This window comes from Somniosus microcephalus, chromosome 7, assembly GCF_052327205.1.
Source record: "Somniosus microcephalus isolate GS21.2 chromosome 7, FLI_Smic_1.0, whole genome shotgun sequence".
Classification (NCBI taxonomy): Eukaryota; Metazoa; Chordata; class Chondrichthyes; order Squaliformes; family Somniosidae; genus Somniosus; species Somniosus microcephalus.
In genome coordinates, this window is record NC_140993.1 from 146,606,194 (window position 1) to 146,626,766 (window position 20,573).

General features: G+C 44.7%; 1 protein-coding gene across 1 annotated transcript in view; it reads right to left on the minus strand.

Annotated features, from left to right (window-relative positions):
* The window catches only part of cyp7b1 (cytochrome P450, family 7, subfamily B, polypeptide 1), a 264,201-nt gene that overhangs the window by 31,025 nt on the left and 212,603 nt on the right, over positions 1-20,573 (minus strand). The window lies entirely within an intron of this gene.

Here is a 20,573-nt window from a genome sequence, read left to right on the forward strand (position 1 = left end):
AGAAACAAAGTATTTTGTATGCTGCCAGGTTAAGCAATGTTTCTTCTCTGAATATCAAAGTAATATTTCAGATACATTTTCCACAATAGCATTGCAATTGGTGAGTGGACTGCACTGCAAAAATAGCAATGCACACCCAGTATTCACAGGGTTAATTCTGGGTAAAATGGAAATGAAGCAAAGTCTAATCCTAGATTATAGACCAAATCATCAAATCTTGACCTATGACAACTTACACCATGTCCTCAATTATCCCTTCAAAGCTGATAAAGGATCATGAAAACTCACCTATTGTTTAGAAAATTAAGTGCCTGTGGTTGTCTGTTTTTACTTTATGAACAGACCATTACACTGAATAGGTAACATTGTGACAAATATTTAGATAGGCTTTTTGTCATATTCTAATTTAATGCACCTAATTGTACCCTCCACGCTCTGTCATTCGGTCAAAAGCTGTATTCTTCACAGTGTTTCCGCGGGGTAAAAAAGACGCAACTCAAAAATCCAGGGCAAAATTAACTTAATGCTCCAGGTCCATGAACTCACATCAGAGAGACGTTTCACTATCATGGAGACGCGAGGGTCATCGTTTACTTCAGACACGTTTAGATCAGCAGCGATAGGCTTAACACTATTAAACACCATGTCAAAGAATGTGTGTACCAAAGGAGAAAATCTAACGCTAATTCAACTTACGATGCTCACTTAGCAAAGAAATGCAGCTCAATTTTCAGCCTTTTTATTACAAACAAGAGATCATTCTGATGCCATTAAGTGTCAAGAAATACAAAGCGACATGCATGCAGTCTCATGAGAATGTTCCCGTATATCCCAAAGAAACTGCCACTTCTCATGTAGATTATATCCCGCTCAAAAGTGAGGGCTCATTGTGTCTCCTAAATATAAATGAAGCGATTTAAAAAATATATATGTATTTTATTTCTCCTTTTCACATAATTATATATTTTTTTAATTGTTATTATAAATGGCAGCATATTACAAAAAAAAGTTTCAAAATATCAAATCTTTCGCCAGTATGAGAAAACATTAATCCAGATCTGTCTGGAAGAATTCTGCAATTCATTACCCTATAGTAACCTCTCTTCTGTCTTGCGTGCATAACCTTCATCTTTCCCTGTCCTATAATCTTACCTATCTCGTAGTATTTTGTGATTGGTATCTGGAGTTAAGACCACCCTCACAGCATGTAGAAGTGGCTAAGAGAGACACTTTCTCTGGCATCACACACAAATGTCACTCCACAGGAAACCGAGGATTCAGCAGCGCACTGTTCAGTTTTTCCACAGAAAAGAGGCAGTTATTGCAGAGGCTTCAAAGCATGGTTCGAGCAGAGATCATCCACAACAGTTTCCTGCCTCTTACTTCTACAATTTCATATTACTGAGGTTTAAATTACACACACGGTGAAGGCATGCAATGTTTCCAGACGTCACTTTAATCTACTCACCCTCCCAAAAAACATTCCAGATCTCAGCCACGCAGAGGGAGCTCACCACCGTTAAGGAGGAAAACTCGTGGGGGCTGCAGCACATAAAGAGGAGTCAGCTTTAAAGGGGCAGAATGGCCCTGAAGATTATCATTGTAATTTAATTTAATGCCTCAGACTGAGCCGAGGCTGATACCAGATTACTGACTGAGGACAGAGGACAGAGGAGGGGTAACCACTACAAAGCCCTCTCCTTCCAAAAGTGTCTTCAGTAGGCTTTCCACCACTGCCACAGGACGTACCGCCAGCTCTCTCCTGATGGTAGCTGTGGCTGACGCCAATCTGCTATCATTTGAATGTGGCAGGTCAATTAAGGTTCAGGCAGCTAGGTTCCCTTCTGGGAATGGCGGAGGAAAATTTCAAGATTTCAGGTTGTATAGCACAGGAAAACTCAGCCCCTGTATCCAAAAAGTGCTTATAAACGGTTAATGGTTTGAAATTTGGCTGTGTGATATTAGTAATTAGTATGCAACACATTTGTGTGAAATTCCTGTCTGTTATTTTAATGAAGAAGTTAACCTGTTTAAAATATAACCTAGTATGTTTTGAACTGAGCCTTCTGATATTATTAGCACACAAATTTCTCCACCAAATGAATGTTGCTAGTTTGCTTTTCAACAACAGTAACATAAGATGAACTGTGAAACACCACTAGGAATGCAGGTGTTCCCTCTTTATAACAATGTTTATGATTACAATGCAATCAACAGGAAAACAGTTTCCTTTAATTGAGGTGTCCTGGCCAATATTTATCCCTCAATCAACATCACTAAAACAGATTATCTGGTCATTATCACATTGCTTTTTGTGGGAGCTTGCTGTGCGCAAATTGGCTACCGCGTTTCCTACATTACAACAGTGACTACACTTCAAAAAGTACTTCATTGGCTGTAAAACACTTTGAGATGTCTGGTGGTCATGAAAGGCTCTATATAAATGCAACAGAAAATGCTGGAAATACTCAGCAGGCCAGGCAGCATTCGTGTTGTTATTTCAGATTTCCAGCATCCGCAGTATTTTGCAATTATATCTATATATAAATGCAAGTCTTTCTTTCTTTTAAATGGTCTTAATAATATAAGGTATGAACATTTCTTCTACAAGTTCAACAATATTGGTAATTTTATTAAGACCAATAGTCACCTGATCTTACTAGCAGAGCACTGTTAAAGGAGAAGATACAAACACTCAGGGGAACTTTAACCCACCCTGCCCAGCAGGGTTGGGGTAGGCGTGTAGATAAATGGCTATGCAAAGTCTTACCACCACATTCCCACCTGCCACAATCTTAAACAGGTCCTTTTTTTAGGCAGCAAAGACGCCTACTTGACCCGAGTGGGAGCCTCATTAACATATGCTAATCTGGGTCCTATGATGTCCATAGGACACCGATGGCATTTTAAGGGCCTACTGAGTGGAGTGCCTGCCATGGGCGCCCAGCTCAGTAAAATCTGTCAAGGAATAAGTAGAGGCACTGTAAGGGAAGTCAAAAACTTTCCTTAGTGGGGCAATGAGGAGCAGGAGTTCTCCTTTGCTGCCCTGGGCTCCTTCCCCTGCTTTCACCTGCCAAGTGGCCCCAAACACCCACCCACAACTTACCTTGGTGCCAGTGGGTGGCCTCTGGGCCCCGTGATTTTGATCTGCTGAAAGCCAGTCAGCTGCCTCTTTCCGTCCGTTCCAGGCAGGCAGCTGACAGGCGAGATGTAAATATGGCCTGACTGTTAAAAATTGGCCCCACAGAGACTCCCAGGCAGGAAGACTGTCAGTCCCCCAAACCCCCACTACAGCTTCCTGCCTGGGAGCTAATCTCCACCCTTCAGTCAGGGAATATTGACAGAATTAGTTAGAATACTTGCTCACCTAGAAGCATCAAGAGAAAGATGAGAGATGAAGAAGCTCTACCACTGCTCACCTCCCCTACCCATCCAAAGATATAATTAGCTCTTTACTAATTAACTGATCCAAAGGAAGACAGAGCCTTAGGTCACAGTGAACCTATATGGAACTGTCTTTCTGCATCTTCAAGAAATGTGTATGAAATGCCTATGAACTCTGTGACAGAAGAATCCTTGATATTCCAAGACTAGAAATCATTGATGGTGGTAATAGTGAACTAACACTTAACACGTATGGTTGTCTGCTATGTTAGCAGAGGCATGGACTAGTTTAAAATGAATGTGTTAATGTTTCTGTTAATATAGCGGACAGAGGAATATCATACAAATAGATTAAGCACCTGTCTATTAATATTAACAATGTTTTCTAGGGTATGGTCCCTTCTTCAATTAATGTTTTTCCTGCTTACTGCCCTCACTGCAGTGGAATCTGCTTTTCTGATTAAAAATGGAAATAAGAAATAATAAGGGGAAGAAGTCACTGGTGGGAGTAGTCTACAGGCCCCCTAACAGTAGCTACACTGTAGGACAGAGTATAAATCAAGAAATAATGGAGGCTTGTAAGAAAGGTACTGGAATAATCATGGGTGATTTTAATCTTCATATAGATTGGACAAATCAAATTGGCAAAGGTAGCCTTGAGGACGAGCTCATAGAGTGTATTCGGGATGTTATCTTAGAACAATACATTGTGGAACCAAGCAGGGGGCAGGCTATTTTAGATCTGGTATTGTGTAATGAGATAGGATTAATTAATGATCTCATAGTAAAGGATCCTCTAGGGAAGAGTGATTATAGCATGTTAGAATTTCAAATTCAGTTTGAGGGTGAGAAACTTGGGTCTCAAACTAGTGTCCTGAACTTAAACAAAGGTAGAAAGATAGAGTTGGCTAAAGTGGACTGGGAAAAGAGATTAAAGGGTAAGATGGTAGAAAAGCAGTGGCAGACATTTAAGGAGATATTTCATAACTCTCAGCAAAGATATGTTCCAGTGAGAAAGAAAGACTCTAAGAGAAGGATGAACCATCCGTGGCTATCTAAGGAAGTTAAGGATGGTATCAAATTGAAAACAAAGGTATACAATGTTGCGAATATTAGTGGTAGGCCAGAGGTTTGGGAAATTTTTAGAAACCAGCAAAGGATGACTAAAAAATAATAAAGAGGGAGAAGATAGATTATGAGAGTAAACTAGCAAGAAATATAAAAACAGACAGTAAGAGCATCTACAGGTATATAAAAAGGAAGAGAGTAGCTAAAGTAAACGTTGGTCCCTTAGGAGATGAGACTGGGGAATTAATAATGGGAAACAGGGAAATGGCAGAGACTTTGAACAAATATTTTGTATCAGTCTTCATGGTAGAAGACACTAAAAGCATCCCAATAATAATAATAGATAATCAAGGGGCTATAGGAAGGGAGGAACATAAAACAATCACTATCACTAGAGAAAAAGTACTAGGCAAATTAATGGGACTAAAGGTGGACAAGTCCCCTGGACCTGATGGCCTACATCCTAGGGTCTTAAAAGAAGTGGCTGCAGAGATAGTGGATGCATTGGTTGTAATCTACCAAAATTCCCTGGATTGGAAAACCGCCAATGTAACACCCCTATTCAAGAAAGGAGGGAGACAGAAAGCAGGAAACTATAGGCCAGTTAGCCTAACATCAGTCATTGGGAAAATGCTGGAGTCTATTACTAAGGAAGTAGTAGCAGGACATTTAGAAAATCATAATACAATCAAGCAGAGTCAGCATGGTTTTATGGTGGCGGCGGGAATCTCAGAGGAGCGGTGATATAAAGAGGCCCCAGAGACAAGATAGGCCTCAGAGCGGCAGCGGCGGGATTCTCGGAGGAGCGGTGATATAAAGAGGCCCCAGAGACCAGGTAGGCCTCAGAGCTTACTAATCTCCAATCTTCGAACTCAGAGGGAAGGAGAGAAGTAAAAAGTAATCGAAGTGTGACGTCACCAGAAAGCAGGTAAGTGATTGGTTGGTGAGTATTTCTCTCTTTTTAAACCTTAACTCTGTGGTTTATAGTTTCTAAGCTCTCTGTGGTGTAGCGGGGACTGTTGGTAAACCAGGGCCCTTAAATATATCATTTAACTGTAGTGTAATTAGTGGGATTGATTTGATTTAACTTAATTAAAGGGTAAGTCATGACAGGAGAGCCCGGCCCCGTGATATGCTCCTCCTGCACTATGTGGGAACTCAGGGACACTTCCTGTGTCCTTGACAACTATGTGTGCAGGAAGTGTGTCCAGTTGCAGCTACTGGCAGACCGCATTGTGGTGCTGGAGCTGCGATTGGATACATACTGGACCATTCGCGATGCTGAGGAAGTCATGGATAACACGTTTAAGCAGTTGGTCACACCGCAGGCAAAGGTTGGACAGGCAGAAAAGGAAGGGGTGACCAACAGACAAGAGTACTAGGCACAGGCAGGTAGTGCAGGGGTCCCCTGTGGACATCCCCCTCTCAAACAGATACACCACTTTGAGTACTGTTGTGGGGGGATAGCCTATCAGAGGAAGGCAGCAGCAGCCAACTTCCTGGCACCAGGGGTAGCTCTGCTGCACAGGACGGGAGGAAAAAGAGGGGTAGAGCTATAGTAATAGGGGATTCTATTGTAAGGGGAATAGATTGGTGTTTCTGCGCCCGCAAACGAGACTCCAGGATGGTGTGTTGCCTCCCTGGTGCAAGGGTCAAGGATGTCTCAGAGCGGCTGCAGAACATTTTGGAAGGGGAGGGTGAACAGCCAGTTGTCGTAGTGCATATAGGTACCAACGATATAGGTAAGAAATGGGATGAGGTCCTAAAAGTTGAATATAGGGAGTTAGGAGGTAAATTAAAAAATAGGACCTCAAAGGTAGTAATCTCAGGATTGCTACCAGTGCCACGTGCTAGTCAGAGTAGAAATAGAAGGATATTTCAGATGAATACGTGGCTAGAGGAATGGTGCGAGGGGGAGGGATTCAAATTCCTGGGACATTGGAACCGGTTCTGGGGGAGGTGGGACCAGTTCAAACCGGACGGTTTGCACATGGGCAGGGCCGGGACCGATGTCCTAGGGGGAGTGTTTGTTAGTGCTCTGAGGGAGGGTTTCAACTAAAATGGCAGCGGGTTGGGAACCTGAGCAGGGGGACAGAGGAAAGGGAAACAAGGATAAAAGCAAAAGATAGGAAGGAGAAAAACAAAAGTGGCAGTCAGAGAAATCAATGGTTTAAATCAAACATGGCCACAGTAAATAATAATTCTAATAGGTCTAACAGCATTAAAAAAACAAGCCTGAAGGCCTTGTGTCTTAATGCGAGGAGCATTCGTAATAAGGTGGATGAATTAGCTGCGCAAATAGAGGTAAACGAACATGATTTGATTGGGATTACGGAAACATGGCTCCAGGGTTGTAGTGTATGTAACCTGTACCACCTTAAGAGGATACCTTAAGGTGATGGACTACTTTTTGATGGCTCCTGTACATTGTAGTTCCGGTGGTGACCACACCGGTATATAAACCCTGTGGAGCAAAGTGTATTCCAGTTCAGCCCTGACCCTCAATTACTAAAGACCTGTTTAATTATTTCTGTAGTCTGTGTCCAGTTATTCAGCATAACTACATTTGGAAACACAGACTCAACAGTGGCGACGAGTCTGATCTTACCTAGCGGCAGTTGCATCAAAGGAAGCTTCGCCTCTGAAACGGGCGTCGATCAAGGACATCCACCCTCAACATCCTGCTGGGCACTGCATCGCACGGGAGGCAATCGGGAACCCGGGTTGGTTTCTGGCCACGAAGTCAAACATCAGTGAACATCCCTTCGACGACAGCGGCGGGTAAGCCCGATCGAGCGGCACGGGGGGGGGAAGTCGGCCGCGTTGTCAGTAAGAGAAGGGGAGGGAAATGACGAAAAGGGCGGAGAACACGACCGCAGCCGGTGTCAGGGGCCGGACTGCAATCGGGGCAGAGACGCGCAGCAGCCAGAAAAGCGTTTATGTCCACAAGGACCGCGGGAGCGGCGGGGAACAAGAGCAGCAGCGTAGGGGAAAATAAAGGACCGCTGGGAGGCGAGAACGGCAACAGCGCGGTAATCGCCATTTTGAGTCGGCGGGGGAAGAAGACAAGCGCGGGAAAAGCCGCCAAGCGCGGGAAGCCGCCATTTTGAAAAAAATAAAATAAAATAATAATCATATCCGAAGGAAAGGAAACTCAACAAGGATGCCAAAAACGGGTAACATCACTGCTTTTGATAACGATGTGGAAGATTGGGCCACTTATGTGGAACGCGTCGAAGTTTACTGTACAACGAATGAGGTACCGGAGGATAAGAAAGCACTAACCCTATTAAACTCGATGGGTGCGAAGATGTACGGGTTATTAAGGAACCTTGTAACACCAGATAAACCGGTAGGAAAGAGTTTCGCGGATATTGTTACTATCCTGCAAGAGCATTTAAACCCCACGCCGCTGCTGATAGCGGAATGATTTAAATTCTACAAAAGAATTCAACTTAAAGAGGAAAGCAACGCTGAATTCTTAATCGAACTGCGCAAGTTATCAAAGTACTGTCAGTTCGGTACAGGACTAGCAGACGCACTGAGAGATAAGTTTGTGTGTGGGCTCCTAAGGGAAGGAACCCAGAAGCGACTGCTAGAGGAAAAGGATCTTACGCTGGACAAAGCTTTCAGCATTGCAGCATCGCACGAGGCAGCAGCACGAGGCGCTGCAGAGATACAGCAAAGGCCATTGGAATTCAGCACCAATGAAATGGCATTGGGCGCAGTAAAGTGCTATCGTTGCGGAAGGACAACGCATGACCAGAACCAGTGCTGGTTCAAAGATAAAGAATGCAGGCAATGTGGCAAACTTGGTCACATAGCGAGAGTATGCCGGTCAGGAAAGAAGACCAGCAGCAAAAAGTCGCCGCAGGAGAAGTACAAAAAAGTACACAAGGTGACAGAGAACAGTTCGGATGAACAGAAGATGGATTCAGACTCCAGCAGTAAGGAACTGGGTTGTCTAAAAATACATAATGTGGGTAACACAGCAGACCACCAAACTATCTGGGTCATGCTTCGGATAGCAGGAGTCCAAGTGAAGATGGAATTGGACACTGGATCAGCATTGACGGTCATGAATAAGCAAGATTACAAAAGGTTATTCTCGCACATTCCCCTGAGGGATACGGAGATTGTATTGAAAACATACACGGGGCAAATAGTATACCCCATCGGAAAGATAAAAGTAAATGTGGTCTACAATGGTAAAGAAAGTCAGGAAATGGACTTGTATGTGTTACCTGATGGAGGTCCGCCACTACTGGGACGGGAATGGATCCGGAGAATAAATGTGGACTGGCATTCCATACAAGCACTGACTGTAGATTCCTGTAAAGAGGACGACGTCAAACCTAAACGACTGTCCAAAATATTGGACGATGCTAAGGAGGTGTTCCAACAGGGACTGGGAACACTGAAAGGAATTACTGCAAACATCAAGGTTGAAGAACATGCAAACCCAAAATTTTTCAAAGCCAGACCGGTACCTTATGCGATACGACCTGCTGTGGAAGCAGAGCTGGAAGGGCTAGAACATTCAGGAGTACTGTCAAAGGTGGACTGGAGCGAATGGGCCACACCCATTGTTCCTGTCATGAAGCGTTCGTTGAGCAACAAGCCAGGGGAACCTGGGAAGGTTCGCATCTGTGGCGATTTCAAGATCACTGTTAATCCGGTTCTTCACACGGTGCAATATCCGCTTCCGCGGATTGAAGATATCTTCGCTTTGCTGTCTGGCGGGAAACAGTTCACCAAGATAGACCTGGCGCAGGCGTACCTACAGATGGAAGTTGATGAAGCGTTACGCCAGTATCTCACGATCAACACACATAAGGGCTTATATCGGTATAATAGACTGGTTTTTGGAGTGGCATCAGCTCCAGCGATTTGGCAAAGGGCCATGGAGCAGGTATTGCAGGGAATTCCAGGCACACAATGCTACCTGGACGACATTCTGATTACAGGAGATGATGATAAGGATCACCTCGCGAATTTGGAGCAGGTGCTCACCAGATTGAAAGAATATGGGCTCAGAGTTAATCGCCAGAAATGTGAGTTCTTTCAAAAGCGAATCTCGTACTGCGGCCACGTCATTGACCAGGAGGGGCTCCATAAGTCACCTGACAAGATCGAAGCTGTTGTGAAAGCTCCCGCTCTGGAAAATGTATCCCAGTTGAGGTCGTTCCTTGGGTTGGTTAACTATTACCACAAGTTTCTTCCAAATTTATCCACGGTGTTACACCCGCTGAACACTCTTTTGCAAATGGGAATACCATGGAAGTGGAGCGATGATTGTAAGCGGGCTTTTCAAAAAAGCAAGGCACTGATCACCTCTAAGGAAGTGTTGGCTCACTTTAACCCAACGCTGCCTATTCGCTTAGCTTGTGATGCTTCTCCATATGGTATCGGGGCAGTGCTCTCACATAAGTTTCCAAATGGCTTGGAAAGGCCAGTCGCATTCGCATCCAGATCATTGACCTCCGCAGAGCGCAACTATGCTCAGATAGATAGGGAGGCTCTCAGCCTCGTGTGGGGAGTTAAGAAATTTAACCATTACCTGCAAGGCCAAAAGTTTACGCTGCTGACATATCACCAGCCGTTGGTTTCCATTTTTAACCCTAAGAAGGGTGTTCCGGTTATGACGGCGCAGAGGCTTCAGAGATGGTCCCTTTTCCTAGGGGCACATCAATATGATATCGAATTCAAAGGTACAAAGCAACATGGTAATGCTGATGGGCTGTCGCGCCTGCCACTACTTACAGCGGAAGAGGCACCGGCAGTTGACCCTGTCGAGATATTTCACTCGACCATCATCGAATGCTTACCAGTCACCAATGCGGGTATTGAGAGAGAGACCCAAAACGACCCGACACTGTCTCGGGTCTACGATTTGACAGTGAAGGGATGGCCAGCACATGGCGACCCACTGTTACCAGCATTCTCAGCCAGACGAGAACAGCTGTCCATCTGTCAAGGAACATTGATGTATGGAACAAGGGTGATTATTCCTCCTAAATTAAGGGAGAGAGTTCTGAAGGAATTGCATGAAGGTCATCTGGGGGGAGTCAAGATGAAAAGCCTTGCTAGGGCTTATGTGTGGTGGCCAGGTATCGATAAACAAATAGAGGATCTGACTAAAAGCTGCTCAGGGTGCCAAAAAGTTCAAAACGCACCTCCAATTGCACCGCTGCATCCGTGGGAATGGCCTTCAACCCCATGGCAACGTGTGCATATCAACTTTGCAGGTCCATTCATGGATTCCATGTTTTTGATAGCAGTAGACGCACATTCTAAATGGCCAGAAGTGATTAAGATGTCGACCACTACCTCTGAAAAGACGATCGCAGTTCTAAGAACCATATTTGCAAGGAATGGGTTGCTGGAACAAATATGTTCAGACAACGGACCACAGTTCGTGTCAGAATAATTCCAGAAATTCATGAAAAAGGATGGGGTGAAACACTATACATCGGCCCCATATCATCCGGCTACAAATGGGTTGGCCGAGAGATTTGTACAAACGTTCAAAAAGGCGATAAAGGCCATGAGCGAAGACCATATTCCACTACAACACAAGGTGGACAATTTCCTGATGGCATATCGAAACGCCACGCATGCAGTGACAAATCAAAGCCCTGCCATAATGTTCTATAACAGGAGGCTGCGGTCCCGGTTGGATTTGTTAAAACCCAATGTGCGTAGGGAAGTCGAAAACAAGCAATTCCAGCACGTAAATAACAAAGCCACTCGGAGTTTCGAAATAGGACAACCAGCGTTGGCCAGGGACTATAGGAATGGTAAATGGCAATCCGGAACAATTCGTGCCCGACAAGGACCCTTGATGTACACGGTAGACGTTGGAGAGAACGTAATACGACGTCATGCTGACCAACTTGTGGAATCGAGAACAAGGGTCGACCCCATGTCTACGGCAGAGACACCAGTTGAAGAAGTTATTGAGCCTGTAGCATCTACCTCAGACTCGAACGTACATGATGATGTTCAATCCATAGGAGATCAAATGGATGAGTCACCCCAGCAACGAGAACCAGAGACCCCTGAAAGGCGTTATCCGGCCCGGATCAGGAGGCCTCCTCAGAGACTGAATCTTTGAACAGTTTTGTGTGAAAGTTGTATTTATGTTATCCATGTAATGTTTAAATTGGGGTGTACACTGTTAAGCTAAAAGGGGAGGAATTGTAGTGTATGTAACCTGTACCACCTTAAGAGGATACCTTAAGGTGATGGACTACTTTTTGATGGCTCCTGTACATTGTAGTACCGGTGGTGACCACACCGGTATATAAACCCTGTGGAGCAAAGTGTATTCCAGTTCAGCCCTGACCCTCAATTACTAAAGACCTGTTTAATTATTTCTGTAGTCTGTGTCCAGTTATTCAGCATAACTACATTTGGAAACACAGACTCAACAAGGGTGGCCAAGGCTGGGACCTCAACATCCAGGGGTATTCAATATTCAGGAAAGATAGGCAAAAATGAAAGGGAGGTGGGGTAGCATTGCTGGTTAAAGAAGGGATTAACACAATTGTAAGGAAGGATATTAGCTCTGATGATGTGGAATCTGTATGGGTAGAACTGAGAAATACCAAGGGGCAGAAAACGTTAGTGGGAGTGGTATATAGACCTCCAAACAGTAATGCGGAGGTTGGGGATGGCATTAAAAGGGAAATTAGAGAAGCGTGCAATAAGGGCACAGCAGTCATCATGGGTGACTTTAATCTACATATAGATTGGGCTAACCAAATTAGTAACAATACTGTGGAGGAGGAATTCCTGCAGTGTTTACGGGATGGTTTCCTGGACCAATATGTCATGGAACCAACCAGAGATCAGGCCATCTTAGACTGGGTATTATGTAACGAGAAAGGATTAATTAGCAATCTTGTTGTACGAGGCCCCTTGGGTTGGAGCGATCATAATATGATCGAATTCTTCATTAAGATGGAGAATGAAGTAGTTGACTCAGAGACAAGGGTCCTGAATTTAAATAAAGGAAATTACGATGGTCTGAGGCGCGAGTTGGGTAGAATTGATTGGGGAATGTCACTCAAAGAGTTGACGGTGGATAGGCAATGGCAAATATTCAAAGACCGCATGGATGAACTACAGAATTTGTTCATCCCAGTTTGGCATAAAAATAAAACAAAAAAGGTGACTCAACCTTGGCTAACAAGGGAAATTAAGGGTAGCATAAGATCCAAGGAGAGGACATATAAATTGGCCAGAAGTAAACCTGAGGATTGGGAGCAGTTTAGGATTCAACAAAGGAGGACAAAGGGATTAATTAAGAAGGGGAAAATTGAATATGAGAGTAAGCTTGCAGGGAACATAAAAACTGACTGTAAAAGCTTTTATAGATATGTGAACAGAAAATGATTGGTGAAGTCAAGCGTAGGTCCCTTGCAGTCAGAATCAGGGGAATTTATAATGGGGAACAAAGAAATGGAAGGCCAACTAAATTCACACTTTGGTTCTGTCTTCACAAAGGAGGACACAAATAACCTCCCAGAGATGTCGGGTGTGATGAAATATGCCTTCATCAGACCTGCTTGTATTTTACCTGCTTGTATTGTGTGAACCACACCCCTTTGTTCCTATTGTGTGTATTGGCTACGCCCCTGTCTTTTGCCATATAAAGGTCTCAGGAGCTGCATGAGTCATTCACTACCAGACGAACCCGATGTGGGAAGACCTGCTATGCTGCTATGTTCTTAGTGATTAAAAGCCTTCAGTTGAATCCTTTAAAATCCTTGTCTTTGAGTTACTGAAGGCACATCATCGGGGAACATAGGGTCTGATGAAAGGGAGGAACTGAAAGAAATCAGTATTTGTAGGGAAATGGTGTTAGGGAAATTGATGGGATTGAAGGCCGATAAATCCCCAGGGCCTGATAATCTACATCCTAGGGTACTTAAGGAAGTGGGCCCAGAAATAGTAGCATTGCTGATCATCTTCCAACATTCGATGGAATCTGGAACAGTACCCATGGATTGGAGGGTAGCTAATGTTACCCCACTATTCAAAAAAGGTGGTAGAGAGAAAATGGGGAATTACAGACCGGTAAGCCTGACATCGGTAGTGGGGAAAATGCTAGAGTGCATTATAAAAGATGTAATAGCAGAGCACTTGGAAAACAGTGACAGGATCGGACAAAGTCAACATGGATTTACAAAAGGTAAATCGTGCTTGACTAATCTACTGGAATTTTTGAGGATGTAACTGGTAAAATAGATAAGGGAGAACCAGTGGATGTGGTGTATTTGGACATTTAGAAGGCTTTTGAAAAGGTCCCGCATAAGAGATTAGCGTGTAAAGTTAAGGCACATGGGATTGGGGGCAAGGTATTGACTTGGATAGAGAACTGGTTGGCAGACAGAAAGCAAAGAGTTGGAATAAACGGGTCTTTTTCCGAGTGGCAAGCAGTGACTAGTGGGGTACCGCAGGGATCGGTCCTTGGATCCCAGCTATTCACAATATATATTAATGATCTAGACAAGGGAACTAGATGTAATATCTCCAAATTTGCAGACGACACAAAGCTGGGTGGGCGTGTGTGCTGTGAGGAGGATGGCGAGAAACTCCAGGATGATTTGGATAGGTTGGGTGATTGGGCAAAAACATGGCAGATGCAATATAACGTGGATAAATGTGAGGTTATCCACTTTGGTGGCAAAAACAGGAAGGCAGATTATTATCTGAATGGCAATAGATTGGGAGAAGGGGAAGTGCAACGAGATCTGGGTGTTCTTGTGCACCAGTCGCTGAAGGTAAGCATGCAGGTGCAGCAGGCGGTTAAGAAGGCAAATGGTATGTTGGCCTTCGTAGTGAGAGGGTTTGAGTACAGGAACAAGGATGTCTTGCTGCAGTTGTACAGGGCATTGGTGAGACCACATCTTGAGTATTGTGTGCAGTTTTGGTCGCCTTATCTGAGGAAGGATGTTCTTGCCATGGAAGGAGTTCAGCGAAGATTCACCAGGCTGATACCTGGGATAGCAGGAATGACTTATGAGGAGAGATTGGGACGATTGGGCTTGTACTCGCTGGAGTTTAGAAGAATAAGAGGGGATCTTATTGAAACTTATAAAATTCTGACAGGGCTGGACAGACTAGATGCAGGAAGGATATTCCCGATGGTCAGGGAGTCCAGAACCAGGGGTCACAGTCTAAGGATAAGGGGTAGGCCATTTAGGACAGAAATGAGGAGGAATTTTTTCACCCAGAGAGTGGTGAACCTGTGGAATTCTCTACCACAGAAGGCAGTAGAGGCCAATTCATTAAATATATTCAAGAAGGATTTGGATATATTTCTTAAGGCTAAAGGGATCAAGGGGTATGGGGAGAAAGCAGGGACCGGGTACTGAAATTGGATGATCAGCCATGATCGCATTGAATGGCGGAGCAGGCTCGAGGGGCTGAATGGCCTACTCCTACTCCTATCTTCTATGTTTCTATGAAAGGGAAATCATGTTTGACAAATTTGCTAGAGTTCTTTGAGAATGTATCGAGCAGGGTAGATAAAGGGGAATCAGTAGATGTAGTGTATTTGGATTTCTAGAAGGCATTCGATAAGGTGCCATATAAAAGGTTACTGCACAAGATAAGAGCTCACGGGGTTGGGGGGGTAATATATTAGCATGGATAGAGGATTGGCTAACTAACAGAAAACTACGGGGGCGATTTTGCCAGCCCTGGGGAGGTAGGATTGGAGGTGGGACTGTTGGGAAAATGGCAGAATCTGGGGGCGGGTACTCATCCCGCCCCAACCTGCCTCCGTGCCATCTTCCCAGGAGGCGGGTACCTGACCCACGCCGGGTCCCATCTCCTGGAGACGGGAAGAGGATTACAGCCACTTAACTGCCTGTTAACAGGTAGTTAACAGGCAGTTAAGAGGATTATCCCCATTTTTCCAGCAGAGGCACGGGCTTCCCAATGTCGGGAAACACCGCCAGGGTCATCGAGGCGAGCAGTGGGTCTGCGGGGGTCTGCAGGGTCCAAAAGTGCACAGTGGAGGTAAGTGATGGGTGCAAGAGTGGAGAGGTAAGTATGTGAGGTGAGTGAAAAGTGATAGAAAATGTTTACTGACCTTTGTTTCTTCCTGCAGGCTTCAACAGTTGAGGAACCGGAGACTCCTCATCTCACCAGCAGAGATGACAGAATGGCTACTGCATTCTCTGAGCAACAGCCATCTGATTTCTGCTCAGCAGATAGGTTTGATGAGTCTTGAATACAAGTACTCATCAAGCAACAGAGAATGTCAGAGTTTGACAGCTTCACAGAGCTGTCAAATGATTACAATTCATCTGACAAATGAAATGTCACATGTTGACGTTCTCTGTAACCGGCATCCCCTTAATTGGCCTGCTAAGCCCGCTGGGCGGGCTTAACAAGGTCAATCAAGAGAAAATAGCTTGGGTTGGCCACAAGTCGATGGAGTCGGGACTAAAACCTGACAAGCAGCGGTCCCACCTCCAACGTGCCTCCATTGGCAAAATCGCTCCCAGAGAGTCTGGATAAATGAATCATTTTTCAGGTTGGCAAACGGTAACTAGTGGGGTGCCACAGGGATCAGTGTTGAGGCCTCAACTATTTACAATCTATATTAATTAATTGGATGAAGGGACCGAGTGTAATGTAGCCAAATTTGCTGATGATACAAAGATAGGTGGGAAAGCAAGTTGTGAGGAGGACACAAAGAATCTGCAAAGGGATATAGATAGGTTAGGTGAGTGGGCAAAAATTTGGCAAATGGAGTATAATGTGGGAAAATGTGAGGTTATCCACTTTGGTAGGAAGAATAAAAAAACAAATTATTATTTAAATGGAGAATACAAAATGCTGTGGTACAGAGGGATCTGGGGGTTCTTGTACATGAAACACAAAATGTTCCGCAAGTAATTAGGAAGGCAAATGGAATGTTGGCCTTTATTGCAAAGGGGATGGAGTAAAAAGTAGGGAAGTCTTGCTACAACTGTACAGGGCGTTGGTGAGACCACACCTGGAGTACTGCGTACAGTTGTGAGGGGTGATTTTGCCAATGGGGAGCTTTTGGATGTCTCCATCGACTTCTGGCCAACCCATGTCAAACAGTGACATTCTCTGTAGTTTGATGCGGTTTTGAATTCAAGACATCATCAAATCTCTTTCTTTTGCAGTAATTAGATGGTTGCTGCATTGGAGAATGCAATGGCCATCTGTCATCTCTGCCGCGGAGGTGCGAGACTCTCCGCATACCCACCGGCTGAAGCCTGCAGGAAGAAACAAAGGTAAGTACACTTTTTCTAACACTTTCCACTTACCTCAGATACTCACCTCTCCACACTTGCATCCACCACTTACCTTCACTGTGCACTTTTGCACCCCTCCAATCTCCGCAGATCCACTACTCGCCTCGGTGACCCTGGCAGGGTTCGGAGCCTTTGGGAAGCCCGCACTTGTGTGGACAAAATGGTGATAAGCCTATTTTCTGCCTGTTAACTACCTGTTAACAGGCAGTTAAGTGGCTGTAATCTCTTCCCGCCTCCAAGGAGATGGGACCCGGCGCGGGACGACTACCCGCCTCCTGGCAAGATGGCATGGAGGTGGGTTGGGGGCGGGTCGGGCACCCGCCCCCAAATTCTACCATTTTCCCGGCAGTCCCACCTCCATACCCGCCTCCCCAGGGCTGACAAGATCGTGCCCTTGGTCTCCTTATTTAAGGAGGCAGTTCAGAGAAGGTTCACTAGGTTGATTCCCGAGATGAGGGGGTTGTCTTATGAAGAAAGGTTGAGCAGGTTGGGCCTATACTCATTGGAGTTTAGAAGAATGAGAGGTGATCTTATTGAAACATATAAGTTTCTGAGGGGGCTCGACAAGGTGGATGCAGAGAGGATGTTTCCCCTCATGGGGGAATCTAGAACTATGGGGCACAGTTTCAGGATAAGGGATCACCCATTTAAAATGGAGATGAGGAGGAATTTCTTCTCTCAGAGGGTCGTAAATCTTTGGAATTCCCTACCCCAGAGGCTGGGTCATTAAATATATTTAAGGTGGAGATAGACAGATTTTTGAACTATGGGCGAGTCAAGGGTTATGGGGAGCGGGCAGGAATGTGGAATTGAGGCCAAGATCAGATCAACCATGATCTTATTGAATGGCGGAGCAGGCTTGAGGGGCCAAATGGCCTACTCCTGCCCCTATTTCTTATGTTCTAAGCTGTGTTTGATGGGTTTCAGCACTTGGTTTCAATATAAAGCAGCTTTTAAGAGCTTTCTAATGTTACTGTTAAGCAACTTACTTTTAATGCTTACTATCTCCTCCCTGGCCTAATTAAATCAGGCCTGAAATGATAGGGAAGGGATAAATCGTCCACTTCTCCTGGGGTTGAGGCAGAATGGGGTTTCTGCCCCATTTACCCTCCATCAAAAAACCTGCATTGGGGAATTGGGGTGGGGGGGGGGCGGAATGGTGCATCTTCTACCTGCCGCACCCCCCACCCCCCTTCTCCTGGTAGAAGTCTGGGGGAATGCCCGAGAGGCGTTCTTGGTTATCTCTGAAATTCTGCCCAGCTTGCCCCTCTTAGACCCAGCGTATCAGGCATGGGTTCTGTTCTGAGCCTACTGAATGCCCCAAGAAGGCAATGAGCAAGGGTAGTCAATCTCAGAGAGGATCAATTACTTCAGAATGCAGGTCTTAGTTTCCTTCTGTGAAGTATAACCATTTTCTTCTCCTCGTCAGCCTATTAAGGGCCTCGAGCTCCCCCACTGAAACGCCAGTGGATGAGGAAGCCAGCAATTTCAGGATGTGGGTTTTGTCTTTTGTGCCATTTATATTTTTCCCTTCAACAATTCCTAACACTATATAAAATGCATCCCCATCTGAGATTGAATACATCTATATCTGGGGAAGCTCTTCTAACACCAGATTAAACATTGATGCATTGGAGGTTGTTTGGAAATAAGCGATAAAGATGATTCCAGGATGAAAAGCTCTAATCCAAGGAATTCTAAGATCTGGCCCATGAGCCAAATGAACCCTGCGAACTCCTTTGACCTGGCCTGCAAAGCCGTTGCCAGTTACTTTCTCGTTTGTGTGTCAATTTTTTTTTTTATAAGACTCCTGTGAAACGCCTTTTTTAAAATTTGTTTATGGGATGTGGGCGCGGCTGGCAAAGCCGGCATTTATTGACCATCCCTTATTGCCCTTGAGATGGTGGTGGTGAGCTGCATTCTTGAACCACTGCAGTCCATGTGATGAAGGTACTCGCACAGTGCTGACCTAGCAAAGATGAAGGATCGTCGATATACTTCTAAGTCAGGATGGCGTGTGACTTGGAGGGGAACTTGGAGGTGGTGGTGTTCCCATTCGCATGCTGCCCTTGTTCTTCTAGGTGGAAGAGGTCGCGAGTTGGGGAGGTGCTGCCGAAGAAGCCTTGGGACGTTTTATTACTTTAAAGGCGCTATATCAATCCAAAATGTTGTTGTTTTTAGTGTACAAAATTGATTGTGACTTCAGCTCTTGAAACTTCCTGGAGGAGGAATTCCTGGAGTGTTTACGGGATGGTTTCCTGGACCAATATGTCGAAGAACCAACCAGAGATCAGGCCATCTTAGACTGGGTATTATGTAACGAGAAAGGATTAATTAGCAATCTTGTTATACGAGGCCCCTTGGGTCGGAGCGATCATAATATGATCGAATTCTTCATTAAGATGGAGAATGAAGTCGTTGACTCAGAGACAAGGGTCCTCAATTTAAATAAAGGAAACTACGATGGTCTGAGGAGCGAGTTGGGTAGGATTGATTGGGGAATGGCACTCAAAGGGTTGATGGTGGATAGGCAATGGCAAACATTCAAAGACCGAATGGATGAGCTACAGAAATTGTTCATCCCAGTTTGGCATAAAAATAAAACAAAAAAGGTGACTCAACCTTGGCTAACAAGGGAAATTAGGGATAGCATAAGATCCATGGAGAGGACATATAAGTTGGCTAGAAAAAGCAATAATCCTGAGGATTGGGAGCAGTTTAGGAGTCAACAAAGGAGGACAAAGGGATTAATTAAGAAAGGGAAAATAGAATATGAGAGTAAGCTTACAGGGAACATAAAAACTGACTGTAAAAGCTTTTATAGATATGTGAAGAGAAAAAGATTGGTGAAGTCAAGCGTAGGTCCCTTACAGTCAGAATCAGGGGAATTTATAATGGGAAACAAGGAAATGGCAGACCAACTAAATACATACTTTGGTTCTGTCTTCACAAAGGAGGACACAAATAACCTCCCAGAGATGCCGGGGAACATAGGGTCTGATGAAAGGGAGGAACTGAAAGAAATCAGTATTTGTAGGGAAATGGTGTTAGGAAAATTGATGGGACTGAAGGCCAATAAATCCCCAGGGCCTGATGGTCTACATCCCAGGGTACTTAAGGAAGAGGCCCTAGAGATAGTAGATGCATTGCTGGTCATCTTCCAGAACTCGATAGACTCTGGAACGGTACCCATGGATTGGAGGGTAGTTAATGTTACCCCACTATTCAGAAAAGGTGGTAGAGAAAAAGCGGGGAATTATAGACCTATACCCACATTTTCGCCTTCATGCACAGGTTATCTTTTTGGTCTCTAATAGGCCCTACTCTTTCCTTAGTTATCCTCTTGCTCTTTATGTAGTTATAAACATCTTTGGGTTTTCCTTGATTTTACCTGCAAATATTTTTTCATGCCCTCTCTTTGCCTTCCTAATTTCCTTTTTAATTTCACCGGTAAGCCTGACCTCGGTAGTGGGGAAAATGCCAGAGTCTATTATAAAAGATGTAATAGCAGAGCACTTGGAAAGCAGTGACAGGATTGGACAAAGTCAACATGGATTTACAAAAGGTAAATCATGCTTGACTAATCTACTGGAATTTTTTGAGGATGTAACTGGTAAAATAGATGAGGGAGAACCAGTGGATGTGGTGTATTTGGACTTTCAGAAGGCTTTCGATAAGGTCCCACATAACAGATTAGCGTGCAAAATTAAGGCACATGGGACTGGGGGCAAGATATTGACTTGGATAGAGAACTGGTTGGCGGACAGAAAGCAAAGGGTCGTTTTCCGACTGGCAGGCAGTGACTAGTGGGGT